The following is a 17,451-nucleotide window of genomic DNA, read 5'->3' on the forward strand; positions in this document are numbered from 1 at the left end:
ATATCTGGGATTACAGGTGCCGTAGCCACGCCTGGCTAATGTTTGTGTTTTTAGTAGAGATGAGATTTCACCATGTTGGCCAGACTGATCTCAAACTCCTGACCTCAGGTGATCCGCCTGCCTCGGCCTCCCAAAGTGCTGGGATTACAGGATTGAACCGCCACGCCAGGCCCCCCTACCTTTTTTTTTTGGCAGTGTTATGGTTTTCTTTAAACACAAAACACGCACATGAGCTGCCTATTCATTTTCTTTGCTGCACAGTATGACATTGAGGTTGGTGACTCTGATGGCCAGCTGGGCTGCTCTTTCCACGATGGCCTTGCAGTTCTTGGAGGAAACACTGTGAGCAATCTTAGCATAGTAAGATTTGTTGCACATCAGCAGCACTTCCAGCTCCTCGATGTCATGGACTAGGAATTCCCGGAAACCACTGGGCAGCATGTGCTTTGCTTTTTTGTTGCTCTCCTAACCAACATTGGGCATCAAGATCTGGCCCTTAAACCTTCTACAAACCCTACTGTCAATACCTCTGGGTTTCTGCCAGTTACGCTTCATTTTGAAATATCAGTCTGACTGGTACAGGATGAACTTCTTTTCTTTCCTTTTTTTTTTTTTTGAGACGGAGTCTTGCTCTGTCGCCCAGGCTGGAGTGCAGTGGCGTGATCTCGGCTCACTGCAAGCTCCGCCTCCCGGGTTTACGCCATTCTCCTGCCTCAGCCTCCCGAGTAGCTGGGACTACAGACGCCCGCCACATCGCCCGGCTAATTTTTTGTATTTTTAGTAGAGACGGGGTTTCACCTTGTTAGCCAGGATGGTCTCGATCTCCTGACCTCGTGATCCGCCCGTCTCGGCCTCCCAAAGTGCCGGGATTATAGGCTTGAGCCACCGCGCCCGGCCTCAGGATGAACTTCTTAGTTCTCTTTTTGACAATCTTGAGTTTCACAAGGAGTCTGAGGGCAGCTGTGATGCCAAGGAGGGGATGGCTGCCACCTCTGTAGGCAGCGCTGAGGAAGAGAGAATATTCTCTACTATTTTATTTTATTGTTTTACTTTTTGAGACAGAGTCTTGCTCCATTGCCCAGGCTGCAGTGCAGTGGCACGATCATGGCTCACTACAGCCTCGACCTCCTAGGCTCAAATGTTCCTCCTGGGATTACATGTGTGAGCCACCATGCCAGGCCCATTTCTTTTAAATTAAGCATTTTATCATGCCTGTCATCCCAGCACTTTGGGAGGCTAAGGCAGGTTGATCACCTGAAATCAGGGGTTTGAGACCAGCCTGGCCAACATGGTGAAACCCTATCTCTACTGAAAATACAAAAAAAAAAAAAAAAAAAATGGCCAGGAATGATGGCCAAACACCTGTAATCCCAGCTACTCGGGAGGCTGAGGCAGGAGAAATGCTTGAACCCGGGAGACAGAAGTTGCAGTGAGCTGAGATGCACCACTGCACTCGAGCCTGGGCAACAAGAGCAAACCTCTGTCTCTAAATAAATAAATAAAATAATTAATTAAGCATTTTATTTTGAGATAATTATAGATTCACATGCAGTTGTAAGAAAAAGTATAGAGACATTTCCATATATCCTTTACCCAGTTTCCTCAATGGTAATATCTTGCAAAACCTCAGTACAATAACACAAGCAGGATATTGACACTATTACATTGTCAATACAGGTACAGAACATTTCCGTCATCACAAGGATTCCCTCATGTTGCCCTTATATGGCTAACTCCTCTCCCATCTCACCTTGATCCCTGGCAACCATAATCTGTTATCCACTTCTGTGATTTTGTCAAGAAAGTTACAGAAATGGAATCATACAGTATATAGCCTTTTCTTTCTTTCATTTTCTTTCTTCTTTTTTTTTTTTTTTTTTTTAGAAACAGGGTCTCATTCTGTCACCCGGGCTGGAGTGCAGTAGCTTTGACCTTCTGGGCTCAAGCAATCCTCCTGTCGTTGCCTCCTGTATCTGGACTACAGTGCACACCAGCATGCCTGATTATTTTTAAAAGTTTTTTGTAGAGATAGGGTTTCACTGTGTTGCCCAGACTGATCTTGAACTCCTTGAACTCCTGGCCTTAAGCGATTTTCCCACCTTAGCCTCCCAAAGTGCTAGGATTACAGGTGTGAGCCACTGTGCCCAGTCAGGTTTTTTTTTTTTTGACTATTGAGTTTTCAGAGTTCTTTACAGATTCCATATACCAGTCCTTTGCTGGATAATTGGTTTACAAGTATTTTCTCCCAGTTTGTAGCTTGTCTTTTCATCTTCTTAGCAGAATCTTTCCCAGAGGAAAATTTTTAAATTTTGATGAGGTCCAACTTATCAATTTTTCACTTATGGCTTGTGCTTTTGATGTTAAGTCTAAGATCCCTTTGCCTCTGCCTAAACCCCCACAATTTTCACCTATATTATTTTCTAAAGGTTTTCTAGTTTCGTGTATTACATTTAAGTTGGTGATCCACTTGAGTTAATTGTTGTTCATAAAGAGTAAGATTTAGGTCAAGGTTCATTTTTCTGCCTATGGATGTCCAATTGCCCCAACATCATTTGTTGAAAAATCTTTATTTTCTCCATTTAGCTGTTGCACACCTTTGTCAAAGGTCATTTCACCATTCTTGTGTGGGTCTATTTGTGGGTTCTGTGTCCTGTTCTATTGATCGATGTGTCTTTCCCTCCACCAATAACACACAGTCCTAATTACTGTAGCTATATGATAAGTCTTGAAATTGGGTATAGTAATTCCTCCCACTTTATTCCTCTTTAAATTTTGTTTTTATTGAGGCCCGGCATGGTGGCTCACGCCTGTAATCCCAGCACTTTGGGAGGTTGAGGCGGGTGGATCACCTGAGGTAAGGAGTTGGAGACCAGCCTGGCCAACATGGTGGAACCCCATCTGTACTAAATACAAAAAGTTAGCCAGAGGTGGTGGCGCATGCCTGTAATCCCTTCTTGGGAGCTTCTTGGGAGGCTGAGGCAGGAGAATCACTTGAACCCGGGAGGTGGAGGTTGCAGTGAGCCGAGATTGCGCCACTGCACTCCAGCCTGAGCAACAAGAGCGAAACTCCATCTCAAAAAAAAAAAAAAAAAAATGGTTTTCACTAGTCTAGTTCTTTACCTTTCCATATAAATTTTAGAATAATCTTGTGCATATCTGTAAAAATTCTTGCTGGGATTTTGATAGTATTGCATAAAACCTGTATATCAACTGACGTCTTTACTATGTTGAATCTTCCAATCCATGAACATAGTATATTTCTCCAGATATTTAAATCTTTTGTTTCTTTCATCAACATTTTTGTAGTTTTCACCATACAAGTCCTATATATGTTTGTTCATTTTTATCGTGTTTAAATATACATACAATTTATCATTTTAATCTTCTTTTATTTTTCTGAGATAAGATCTTGCTCTGTCGCCCGGGCTGGAGTACAGTGGCACGATCACAGCTCAATACAACCTCCACCTCCTGGGTTCAAGCTACCCTGCCACCTCAGCCTACCTAGTAGCTGGGACCACAGGCACACACCACCACGCCTGGCTAATGTTTGTATTTTTTTGGAGAGACAGGGTTTTGCCATGTTGCCCAGGCTGGTCTCAAACTCTTGGACTCAAGTGATCTACTTGCCTCAGCCTCCCAAAGTGTTGGGATTATAGGCGTGAGCCACTGCACCTGGGCTTAACCATTTTTAAGTGTACAGTTCAGTGGCGTTAAATATACTCACAATGTTGTGCAACCGTCATTACCTTCCATATCCATAATTCTTTTCATCATGTAAAACTGAAACTCTATACCTATTAAACACTCTCCCAGCCCCTGGCAACTACCATCTGTCTTTTTCTATGATTTTGACTATTCTAAGTACCTCATATAAGTGGAATTATACAGTATTTGTCTTTTTATGACTGGTTTATTTCACTTAGCATAATGTCTTCAAGTTTTATCTGTATTGTAGCATGTGCCAGAATTTCCTTCCTTTTTAAGGCTAAATAATATTCCATTGTAATGGATAGACCACATTTTGCTTACCCATCTGTCTGTTGATGGGCATTTGGATTGCTTCTACATTTTAGCATTTGTGAATAATGCTGCTATAAACATGGACATATAAATATCTCTTCAGGACCCTGCTTTCAATTCTTTTGGGTATATACCCAGAAATGGAATTGTTGAATCATATGACAATTATATTTATAATTTTTAAAGGAAATGCCATGCTGTTTTCCACAGTAACTGTATCATTTTATATTCCCACCAACAGTGTATAAGGGTTCCAATTTCTCCACATCCTTACCAACACCTGTGACTTTCTGTTTGTTTGTTTGTTTTTGTTTTTTTCAGACAGAGTCTCCCTCTGTTGCCCAGGCTGGAGTGCAGTGGCGCGATCTCAGCTCACTGCAACCTCCGTCTCCCAGGTTCAAGTGATTCTCCTGCCTCTGCCTCCTGTGTAGCTGGGACCACAGGTGCATGCCACCACGCCCGACTAATTTTTGTATTTTTAGTAGAGACGGGATTTTTCCATGTTGGCCATGCTGGTCTCGAACTCCTGACCTCAGGTAATCCACCTGCCTTGGCCTCCCAAAGTGCTGGGATTACAGGCATGAGCCACCGCACCCAGCCCTACTTCTGTTTTTTAAATAGTAACCACCCTAATAGGTGCGAGGTGTTATATCATTGTAGTTTTGATTTGCATTTCCCAAATGATTAATGATATGAGCATCTTTTCATGTGCTTATTGGCCATCTATATATCTTCTTGGGAGAATGTTATGTTTTGTTCTGAGTTATTGTAAATTATATTTTATTTTCAATTGTGAAAATGTTTACATGTTCATTGCCAGTATATAAAAATACAATTGATTTTTAACGTTATTCTTGAACACTGTCTTTGCTGAAATCACTTATCAGTTCTAGTAGGTTTTTGTTTTGTTTTGTTTTGTTTGTAAATCCCTTAGGATTTTCTACATATACTACCATGCCATCAACAAATAGGGACAGTTTGAAATAATTCTTTCCAATCTGTATGCCTTATATTCCTTTTTCTTGCCTTATTGTGCTGGCTAGAACTTCCAGTACTATGTTGAATATGAGTAGTGAGAGTGGCCACTTTCGGCTTTGTCCCTGTCCTAAGGGGAAAGCATTCAGTCTTTTGTTGTTTTTGTTGTTTTTTGAAGGCGTCTCCCTCTGTTGCCCAGGCTGGAATGCAGTGGCGCAATCTCGGCTCACTGCAACCTCCGCCTCCTGGGTTCAAGTGATTCTCCTGCCTCAGCCTCCTGATAGTTGGGATTACAGGCATGTGCCATCATGCCCAGCTAATTTTTGTATTTTTAGTAGAGACAGGGTTTCACCGTGTTGGCCAGGATGGTCTCAATCTCTTGATCCACCCGCCTTGGCCTCCCAAAGTGCTGGGATTACAGGCGTGAACCATCACGCCTGGCCAGCATTCAGTTTTTTATCATTAAGTATTATATTAACTATAGGGTTTTTGTAGATGCTCTTTATCAAGTTGAAAAAGTTCCCCTCTATTCCTAATTTGCTAAGAGTTTTCTGATTATCATAAATAGGTATTGAATTTTGCCAAATGCTTTTCCTTTATCAATTGATATGGTCACATGAGTTTTCTTCTTTGGCTTAGTAATATGGTGAATTCTATTAAGTAGTTTTAGCAAATTGAACCAGCCTTGCACCCCAGGAATAAAGTCTACTTTATCACGTTGTATAATTATTTTTATATATTGTTGAATTTTATTTGCTAATATTTAGTTAAGAAATTTTGCATGCATATTCATGAGGAAAATTGGTCTGTAATATCTTTTTTTTGTACTGTCTTTGTCTAGTTTTCTTACCAGGATAATAGCTTCATAAAATGAATTGAGAAGTGTTCCATCCTCTTCTATTTTCTAAAGCAGATTGTTTAGAATTAGTTTAATTCTTTTAAATTTGGTAGAATTTTCCAGTGGAATCTTCTGACATTTCTTTTTTTTTGGCGGGGGGGTTAAATTACAAATTTAATTCCTCAATATATAGGGATTCAAACTATATATTTCATATTGGGTGAGTTATTTTAGTTTGTTATTTTTGATTAATTGGTCTATTTCCTCTAAGTTGTCAAACTTATGTGTAGAGTTGTTCATAGTATTCCCTTACTTTCCTTTTGATGTCTGCAGGCTCTATAGTGATAGCCCCTATTTCATTTCCGATATTGGTAATTTATATCTTTTCTCTTTCTTTCTTTCTTTGTCAATCTTGATAGAGATTTGTCAATTTTATTTATGATTTCAAAGAGCAAGCTCTCTGTTTCATTGATTTTCTCTGTTGTTTTGCTGTTTTCAATTTCATTGATTTCTGCTCTTATCTTTATTATGCATCTCCTTCTGCTTGCTTTGGTTTATTTTGCTTTTCTTTTTCTAATTTTTTTTTCTTATAACCACTACCAGGACCCATTTTTCTAAATTCTTGAGGTATATTCTGCTGTTGTTGAGTAGAGTACTCTATAAATGTTGATTAGATCCTGTTAGTTGATGATATTGTTGAGCTTTTCTATATCCTTGCTGATTTTCTGGCTAGTGGTACTATCAGTTGTTGAGAGAGGGATGTTGACGTCTCTAATTGTGAATTTGCATATTTCTACTTTCAGCTCTATCAGATCTTGATTCACATACTTTGCTGCTCTGTTACTTAGTGCAAACACATTTAGAAGTGCTATGTCCTTTTGGTGTACTGACCCATTTATCATTATATAATGTCCTTTTCTGTCTGTGGTGACTTTCTGTTCTTTGCAGTCTACTTTATCTGATATAATAGAGCTATTCCTATTTTGTCGTGATTAATTCTTGTATTACATATCTTTTTCCATCCTTTTACTTTCAATCTGCCTTTATCATTATATTTGAAATGAGTTTCCTATAGACAATATATAGCTGGGTCATGCTTTTTGATCCACTCTGCCAAAGTAGTATATTTAGACAATTTACATTAATATAATTATATCTGCTACTTTATTTCTTGTTTTCTGTTTGTTATTTCTCCTTTTCATTTTCTATTTTCTTTCTCCTGCCTTCCATATTGATTTATTTATAGTGTTCTTTAGTGTATCTCTTTTTTTTTATGGTTTCTCTAGGAATTACATTATACATACATATCTATCACAGTCTACTTGTGTCATCACTTTGCCAGTTTGAGTGAAGGATAGAAATCTTACCTCTATATCTATTTATTCTCCCCCATTTATATAATTGCCTTGAAGATTTCTTCCAGAGCCATTTAAAACTGTATCAGTGTTATATTTTTTGCTTAAACTGTCAAATATGATTTATAAAACCCAGGAGGAGAAGGAAAGTCTATTGTATTTACCCAGATCTTTTGCTTGTCATTTTCTCTCTTCCTTTCTCATGTTCCAAGGTTACTTCTTTTATCATTTCCTTTTTGTTTAATGAACTTCCTTTAGCCATTATTTAGAGTAGATCTGCTGGTAACAAGTTATCTTAGTTTCCCTATATTTGAGAATGTCTTGATTTCCCCTTCATTCCTGAAGGATATTTTCACTGGAGATAGAAATGCAGGTTGAGGCTGGGTGTGGTGGCTCACGCCTGTAATCCCAGCACTTTGGGAGGCCAAGGTGGGTAGATCACTTGAGGTCAGGAGTTCGAGACCAGCCTGGCCAACATGGTGAAACCCCGTCTCTACTAAAAATACAAAAACTAGCCAGGTGTGGTGGCGGGCGCCTGTAGTCCTAGCTACTCGGGAGGTTGAGGCAGGAAAATCATTTGAACCCAGGAGGCAGAGGTTGCGGTGAGCCGAGATTGCACCATTGCCCTCCAGCCTGGGTGGCAGAGCGAGATTCCATCTCAAAAAAAAAAAAAAGAAAAAAAAGAAATGCGGGTTGGCAATTTTTTTCTTTTAGTACTTGAAAGTTATTGTGCCACTTCCTTCTACTCTGTTTCCTAGCGTGAAATCCTGTTATTCTGTTGTTTTTCTCCTGTCATGTCATTTCTCTTTTGATGCCTTCATAATTTTATCTTTGTCCTTAGTTTATAGAAGTTTGATTATATGTTTCTTGGTTTGAATTTCTTTGGGTTTATTCCGTTTGGAGTTCACTCAGCCTCTTGAATCTATAGGTTCATGTCTTTTGCCAAATTTGGGGTGTTTTAGGCATTATTTCTTTGAATACCCTCTTGAATAAGAATATTTCTTAGCCCTACCCTCTTTATCCTCTCCTTTTGGGTCTTCAGTAATACCAATGCTAGATCTTTTGTTGAAGTCCTACATGTTCCTGAGGCGCTGTTTATTTATTTATTTATTCTATATTTTGTTTGTGTCAAGTGTGCTTGTAATTGCTCATTGCATTATTTTTATGATGGCTGCTTTAAAATTTGTGTCAGAAAATTTTATCTCATGTTTCATCTCAGTGTTGGCATCTAAAGATTATCTTTGTTCATTCAGTTTGAGATTTTCCTTGTTTCTAGTGTAATGAGTGGTTTTTGATTGAAACTTGGACATTTTGGGTATTATGTTATGACTCTGTATCTTATTTAAACCTGATGTTTTAGCCGGCTTTTTGGACACTGCATTGGCAAAGGAAGGTGGTGGGGTGTCCCCTCATTACTGCCAGGTCAGCATAGAAAGTCTATTCAGCCTCTGTTGACATCTCGAGGGGTGTTCTTTATTATTGCTGTGTGGGGTGGGAGTTCTGGCTCCCCACTAGGCCTCCACTGACACCTCAGGGAGAGGATGGCATCAGTACTGCGGAGCAATGGTAAAAGTTCTGACTTTCTACTAGGCTTCTTCTGATACTGCCCAAGCAGCAAGGATGCAGGCTGGAAGTACAGGTTGCCTATGTGGTTTCCTCATTACTACTCAGCAGGGATAAAAGTACTGGCTCCGTATTTGGCCTTCTCTGAAGATATCCCAGTAGGTGGGTAGGGCACATTGCTATAGCCTGGCAGTGGAATTCTAGGTCCCCGCTTGGCCTCGGCTGGTATGAATGAGGATGGGGCTACATTTTTCTTTTTTTTTTTTCCTGTGATGTTTAGTTAGAGCAGAGCAGTTTCTGTCTAAAAGTTTCTCTTTTCTTGTGTTGTTCCTTTCTTGGCCCTTTGGCCAAAAAGAGCAGTTTTTGTCAGGCCTTTTTTAGTCTGCACTTATTGATATTTCCAAGTGCCATCTTCTTCAAAGTCTCCTCCTTTCAAAGAAAGTGGCTCCTTTCAAGTCTTCTTATGTTTATTTCATATATAATGTCCAGTTTTTCACTGTACTTAGTAGAGGAGTAAGGAAAAGTTTGCCTACTTTATCTTCTCGGAAGGATATCTTCAGAGAAGGCCAATATGGAGCCAGTACTTTTATCCCTGCTGAGTAGTAATGAGGAAACCACATAGGCAACCTGTACTTCCAGCCTGCATCCTTGCTGCTTGGGCAGTATCAGAAGAAGCCTAGTAGAGAGTCAGAACTTTTACCATTGCTCCGCAGTACTGATGCCATCCTCTCCCTGAGGTGTCAGTGGAGGCCTAGTGGCCTAGTGGGGAGCCAGAACTCCCACCCCACACAGCAATAATAAAGAACACCCCTCGAGATGTCAAAGAAATTTCTAAGTTTTAAAGATTTGTTATTAAATCATACCATTCATATGGAAAAGGGCACATATCTTAAGCATACAGGACAATGAAGCTTTACCAACAATACACCCAACACAACCAGTGCCTTGCGGAAGCTTCCTTATGTTCCCTCTGATCACAAGCCCCCCACCCCTGCAAAGTTAACCACTATCCTAATTCCTGACAGTATAGATTAGTGCTTTCCATCTTTGTGCTTTATATAATGGACCCCTTTAAAACATGTAAATTGGTCGGGCGCGGTGGCTCAAGCCTGTAATCCCAGCACTTTGGGAGGCCGAGACGAGCGGATCACGAGGTCAGGAGATCGAGACCATCCTGGCTAACACGGTGAAACCCCGTCTCTACTAAAAATACAAAAACTAGCCGGGCGAGGTGGCGGGTGCCTGTAGTCCCAGCTACTCGGGAGGCTGAGGCAGGAGAATGGCGTAAACCCGGGAGGCGGAGCTTGCAGTGAGCTGAGATCTGGCCACCGCACTCCAGTCCGGGCGACAGAGCGAGACTCCGCCTCAAAAAAAAAAAAAAAAAGCATGTAAATATCCCTGGGAGATTTAATGTCTGAAGATGTCATTGACCGACACCTTGCAATGAATTAATTTATCATACAATTTTATTTATGTTTAATAACAATACGTTTATTAATAACATTCTAAAACACAGTAAAGTTATAATAACCTTTCTCATGCTTCACATCACTTGATTCTTACAAATGCCTATGAAATAGATTGTATTATTAACCTCATTTAAGGTGAGAAAATTGAGGCTCAAAGAAGTTAAATGATTTGTCTAAGGTCACCCAAGTCACAGGCAGAAAGATTTGGCAGCCCCAGAAGAAAGGGACCTTCTTTGTCCACCTGTCCATGCATCAATTTCAGAGAAGAATCTGATTGGCTCTGGTTTAGTCTTCTGACCACTAAATGTCAAAGGCGGGAAAGGACAATGATTGACCTATCCGTCATAGTCATTTGGAGTCAGAGAGGGGATCTTCAAGTGACCCAGAGGAGGGACTGAGAAAGTAAGCTAGACAGACAGAACTTCACTTATCATAGCCCCCAGTGGGAACAAAAACAATTATTCCCATTTCTTGATTTTTGTGGACATGTTAAAATAATCAAACTCCTGTGTCTTTTTCTCTGCCTCATTCTCTATCCACACACGACTCATTTTAAGAGTTTAGAATCACATTTTGTATAACCTGGAATGGACTGGAATGGAAGAGACTCTTTATCCTCTTAGTATATAGATGAGGGAAAGGAGGCTGGTAAGAGAGTATTTTGCCCAATTTCTTTTTTTTTTTTTTTTTTTTTTTTTTTTTGAGATGGAGTCTCGCTCTGTCGCCTGGGCTGGAGTGCAGTGGCCGGATCTCAGCTCACTGCAAGCTCCGCCTCCCGGGTTTACGCCATTCTCCTGCCTCAGCCTCCCGAGTAGCTGGGACTACAGGCGCCCGCCACCTCGCCGGCTAGCTTTTTGTATTTTTTAGTAGAGATGGGGTTTCACCGTGTTAGCCAGGATGGTCTCGAACTCCTGACCTCGTGATCCGCCCGTCTCGGCCTCCCAAAGTGCTGGGATTACAGGCTTGAGCCACCGCGCCCGGCCTTTGCCCAATTTCATATACATACTTGTTTTATGTTTTTCCTCCATCTTCGTGTATCATAAGAATAACTTCATAAAATTGACAATTTAATGAAAAAAAATTATTCTCTAACCCCAATGCCCCAACATATTTTCATGTGTCTTCCAGTCTTTGTCAAGTTATCTATTTATCTATATCTATATACTTATATATAAATGCCATCAAGCCTGGTTAATTTCTTATGTTTTTGTAGGGACAGGGTCTCGTCATGTTGAACAGGCTGGTCTCGAATTCCTGGCCTCAAGTGATCCTCCCACCTCAGCCTCCCAAAGTACTAGGATTATAGTCATGAGCCACTGCGCCCGGCCACTCACTGATTGTTTTGATCTTAGCAGAAAATCATTCAAAGCAAAACCTCTCCGGGACATCACCATTTGAGAAGGAGACCCTTTTAAGACAGAAAAGCGCTCCTGAACTGGAGAGAGGAAATCTGCTCTTAGAAGGCCCCCTACTAAAAGACAGACTTTGCCATAGTGCTGGTGTTGCAAAGCCAGTAAGACAGTCCCCATCCCCAAAGAGCTCAAGTTCCTGGTTTCATTTCATGCACCTTTAGTAACCTCCAGCTAAATGCAGGCTGCCCCACCTCTGCCTAGAATAATAAGGGGTTCCTGGACTCTCCATCAATAGGTCCTGTCAGACAAGCCATCTGTATCATTCCAGGTCCTGGCAGGAAACAGATGGTGCCCTCAGATTGAGTAAATTGAGAAGAGTTTAATAAAGAGACTATTTACAAAGGAATATCAGGGTATGGGGAAACCACAGGCCAGAAGGAGCAGAAGGAGGAAGCAATCACTGGAAACTGGAGAGAGAAATCTGCTCTTAGAAGGCCCCCTACTAAAAGACAGACTTTGCCATAGTGCTGGTGTTGCAAAGCCAGTAAGACAGTCCCCATCCCCAAAGAGCTCAAGTTCCTGGTTTCATTTCATGCACCTTTAGTAACCTCCAGCTAAATGCAGGCTGCCCCACCTCTGCCTAGAATAATAAGGGGTTCCTGGACTCTCCATCAATAGGTCCTGTCAGACAAGCCATCTGTATCATTCCAGGTCCTGGCAGGAAACAGATGGTGCCCTCAGATTGAGTAATTGAGAAGAGTTTAATAAAGAGACTATTTACAAAGGATATCAGGGTATGGGGAAACCACAGGCCAGAAGGAGCAGAAGGAGGAAGCAATCACTGGAAACTGGAGAGAGAAAATCCTATGAAGATGGCCTCTTGACAGGAGCTGTGGTTTTTGGTCCGGGACACAGCCAGCCAGCTCTTAAGGAGGTATTTGGGGGAATTAAATACTCTGACCTCTCTCCTCTCTTTTTCCCACCTCCTGCTGGTGACCAAGGTCAACTGGAAGGCAGAGGGCATAGGAACCATTTGAGGGAGTTCATCCAGGCCTGCCTCTAGGAGCACAGAGTGGGTGGAGAAGGGTGGGGTGGGTCTGGAGGGGTCAAAGGAAGCCATGTGGTCCACCATGTGAGTTTGCAAATACTCTGCTGCAGTTCTTTGTCCAGGTTGGTTGCTATCAGCACTTCTGGTGGGGTTGAAGGTGGAGGCTGGGGGTTGGGGTGGCCTCTTCCTGAGTATTTCTAGCAGGAGGTAGGGTCCTGGTCCTGGTCCTCTTCTGCCTGGGTTGTGGGCTCTCTGTTCATCTCCAGTGCCCACAAAAGGCAGTGTCGTTCACAAAAGAGGATGCCTGCTCTGAGCCCCAGTCTCTATGCAGGGGGCTACCTTCCCATACCTGTCCTGCCAGCCTTCTTTCTTTTTCTTTTTCTTTTTCTTTTCTTTTCTTCTTTTATCTTCTTTTCTCTTTTTTTTGGTGGAGTCTCGTTCTGTCGCCCAGGCTGGAACTCAGTGGCACAATTTCTGCTCACTGCAACCTCCGCCTCCTGGGTTCAAGCGATTCTCCTGCCTCAGCTTCCCAAGTAGCTGGGAGTACAGGTGTGTGCCACCACGTCCGGCTGATTTTTGTATTTTTGGTAGAGATGGAATTTTACCATGTCGGCCAGGCTGGTCTCAAATTCCTGGCCTCAAGTGACCTGCCCACCTTGGCCTCCCAAAATGTTGGGATTACAGGTGTGAGCCACCGTGCCTGGCCATGCCAGCCCTATTTCTTCTCCCCTGCCATGCCTTGAATGGCTAGTTGCCTCTACAAGTGGGCTGCTACACACCCTCAGCATTGCCGGTCCACTGGATCATCCACAGCCTCACCTGGTTCCCTCAGGTTCCCCGTGGCTACTAGAAGTGAGGACACACAAGCCTTGTGTCTGTGAGGACTTCACCTTGGCCTACCCAGGGTCCCTGTGTGCACTCCACCTCCATGCTCCAGCTGGCCTTTGCTCCCTCTCCCACTGGCCAGCTCAGTTCCTCTTTATTCCTAGCCTGCAGTGTAGGATCTGCTGCAGTAGAAGGCCTTTCCTTTAAAGATAAAAGTTAACCAATGTGCAATTTAATAAACCAGGATGTGAATTTTTAATCAGAAACCTAAAGACACTGGGTTCTTGTAGCTGCTTTACTGGAATTATCTCTCCATGTAAGAAATGAGGGAGGTTAAAGGAAGATTGGGAGGCTGGGCGCGGTGGCTCATACCTGTAATCCCTGCACTTTGGGAGGCTGAAGCAGGATGATCACTTGCGGCAAGGAGTTCAAGACAAGCCTGGGCAATATAGTGAGACCCTGTCTCTACAAAAAAAAAAAAAACCAAATAAATACAAATAAAGGAAGGCTGGGGGGCTGGAGCGGATGAGATACTTTCTTTTTACTCTGTATCCAGTTTTACTGCCTGAAGGTTGCTTTTACAACCAAGTTTATATTGTGCTTTAAATTTTTTTTTTTTTTTTTTTTTTTTTTTTGAGATAGAGTTTCGCTCTTGTCGCCCAGGGTGAAGTGCAATGGTGCGATCTCAGCTCACTGCAATCTCCGCCTCCCAGGTTCAAGTGATTTTCCTGCCCCAGACTCCCAAGTAGCTGGGATTACAGGTGTGTGCCACCACACCCGGCTAATTCTTTTGTATTTTTAGTTGAGACGGGGTTTCATCATGTTGGCTAGGCTGGTTTCAAACTCCTGACTTCAGGTGATCCACCTGCCTTGGCTTTCCAAAGTACTGGGATTGCAGGCATGAGCCCCCACACCCGGCCTACTTTAAAATTTTTATAACTCTATTTTTAAAAAGAATTGAAACTAATTTGTAATCAGTAACTCTGAGTGGTATGGATAGTAGAAGCACAGTACACATTGCAGGCACAAATCACAAAAATGATGAGAAAGGCAAGGCCACCGAAGATGGATTTGAAATTTCTGCTCAAGGAACCCTTGTTTCAGTGAGAGTAGAACCATGTACATTTCCCTGGTTATATGAGGAGTTTGTGTGGAAACCTGAGTTAACTACTATGGCGTGTTTGATTTATTTCCATGATGATCTGGCATCCTGCAGAGGTAGGTGCTCTGGGATGTTGTCCAGTTGGCTTGCCCCTACCGTGCTCTCACTGTGTCCTTACCACTTGCTGGGAGATCCCACGGCTGCATTGGAGCTTCCATGTGTTTCATTTACTAATTGATGTTGAGGACTGGCAGGTAGAGGAGTTGGTATTTATACTTTGGGGTCATTTAGATATTTGTTGAGAATGAGGGCCAGGCATGGTGGCTCACGCCTGTAATCCCAGCACTTTGGGAGGCTGAGGTGGGCAGATCGCTTGAGGTCAGGAGTTTGAGACCAGCCTGGCCAACATGGTGGAAACCCCGTCTCTACTAAAAATACAAAAACTAGCTGGGTGTGGTGGCGTGCACCTGTAGTCCCAGTTACTTGGGAGGCTGAGGCAGGAGAATTGCTTGAAGCTGGGAGGCAAAGGTTGCAGTGAGTGGAGATTGTGCCACTGTACTCTAGCCTGGGGTACAGAGCGAGACTCTGTCTAAAAAAAAAAAAAAAGAGAGAGAATGAGGCCATTCCTAACCAAAACTCTGAAGCAGGCCTTCAACCTTTCTTGACTACCCCACCTACCTGGGAGGTCCATCCTGGGGACAGTGGGGTACAATTATGAGCAGCCATAGGCTTATGCTGAGGGCTTCTGGAGAAACTCACCTCTTCCTCCTTCTCCTCTTCATCCCCTTTCTGAGACTCTGGGTACTGGCCTCCCAAGGTGAACATAAGAAAGAGGCTCTCAAGTATTGGTTGAAACTTGAACCCAGTTGGCTTCTTGAACTGAGGGAGATATTAAGATACGTAAGAGATTTAACTGTTAACTAGGGATCTCTGTAGATTTGTGTGAGGAACAATAACTCAACTCTATAATAATCCCCAATAAAGCTCTGAAAAACAAGGCCAGTAATAACTTACTAGTATCTTGCCCTAATGGATATTAGAGAGTTTTCTAATTTCTTTATAGAGAGTTTTCTTTATTTAATTTCTTTATAGAGAGTTTTCTTTATAAAGCTAGTGTAATAAAAAAAGTAGGATATTGGAGAATAGATCGGTGAAATAGAATAGAGAAGAAAGAAATTGATTTTATCAGAACTTAATACAGTGTATAATAAAGGCGGCATTTCAATTCAGTAATGGCTTATTTAATAAATGATGCTAGAATAATTACCTAGCACATGAAAAATACAAACATAAACTCCTATTTAATTCATCTTTAATTACAGAAGATACAAAGGTAAAGTAAAAAAAGTTAGGAGAATATTTATGTAATATTTAGTTAGGGAGACCTTCTTAAATAACACAAGAAACTCAGAAAACATAAAAGAAAAAAAACAGATTGACAATACAGATAATTAAAATTTTTCAGTTGCACAAAACACCATGAAAAGTCAAAGGACAACTAAGAAGCTGTGAGAAAATAGTTGCAATTAATGACAGATAAAGGATTAATATCTACAATATTATAGTTAATATCAATATTCATAATATTAAGTTGAACTGTATAAAATTGCTGATAGTCAACTGTTTTTGACCAAAAGAAATGGCATTTTGATGCCAACCCAACACACAGTGCTTCTATATATTGATAAGAAAAAGACAACCCAATAGAAAAAAGGTGAAGACTATAAATTATAAACAGGTGATTCTTAGAACAGAAAATGCAGATAGCTGATATATAAAACATGTGATTATAAATATGTGAATGTTTATATGTTAAAATAATAACAGAAGGATGACTACTACTAAAAAAAAAACAGAAAAGAACGCAACAGATGGCTACTATAAAAAAAACAGAAGATAACAAGTGTTGGCAAGAATATGTAGAAATCCCTTGTGCACTGTTGGTGGGAATGTAAAATGGTGCAGCTGCTATGGAAAACAGTATGGAGGTTCCTCAAAAAATAAAAAATAGAATTACATATGATCCAGCAATTCTACCTCTGGGTATACACTCAAAACAATTGAAAGCAGAGTCTCAAAAATATATTTGTACACCCATGTTTATAGCAGCGTTAGTCATGATAGCCAAAAGGTGGAAGAAACCCAAATGTCCACTGACAAATTAATGAGTAAACAAAATATGATATAGACACACAATGGAATATTATTCAGCCTTAAAAAGAAAGTAAAGTCTGACTCATGCTATGACATGGATGAACATTGAAGACATGCTACATGAAAGAAGCTAGTCACAGAAAGATAAATATTGTATGGTTCCATCTATATGGGGTACCCAGAGTAGTCAAATTTGTAGAGACAGAAAGTAGAATGGTGGTTGCCAAAGGCCAAGGGGGGTGGGGAATGGAGAGTTATTATTTAATGGGTAGAGAGTTTCAACTTTGCAAGATTAAAAAGGGTTCTGGAGATTGGTTGCATAACACTGTAAATGTATTTAACACTGCTGAACTGTACACTTAAAAATGGTTAAGATGGTTAATTTTGTGTTATGACAATTAAAAAATTTTAAAAAGCACACACACAAATAATAGGATAACATTTTTCATCCATAAGGCAAAATTTAGAACTAATTTTGACAGTGATGTGGGGAAGTTTGTATTTTCTTTCTTTCTTTATTTTTTTTTTTGAGACAGAGTCTCGCTCTGTCGCCCAGGCGGGAGTGCAGTGGCGCGATCTTGGCTCACTACAAGTTCCGCCTCCAGGTTCACGCCATTCTCCTGCCTCAGCCTCCCGAGTAGCTGGGACTACAGGCGCCTGCCACCTCGCCCGGCTAGTTTTTTGTATTTTTTAGTAGAGACGGGGTTTCACCGGGTTAGCCAGGATGGTCTCGATCTCCTGACCTCG

The 17,451-nt window shown here is 41.4% G+C and overlaps 1 pseudogene; it reads right to left on the minus strand.

The window, feature by feature from the left end:
* Nucleotides 1-237: 237 nt before the first annotated feature.
* LOC117077802 lies at nucleotides 238-15,332 on the minus strand (annotated as a pseudogene).
* Nucleotides 15,333-17,451: the final 2,119 nt, after the last annotated feature.

The sequence above is a fragment of the Trachypithecus francoisi genome, unplaced genomic scaffold (assembly GCF_009764315.1).
Source record: "Trachypithecus francoisi isolate TF-2019V2 unplaced genomic scaffold, Tfra_2.0 Lachesis_group6, whole genome shotgun sequence".
NCBI classification, from domain to species: Eukaryota; Metazoa; Chordata; class Mammalia; order Primates; family Cercopithecidae; genus Trachypithecus; species Trachypithecus francoisi.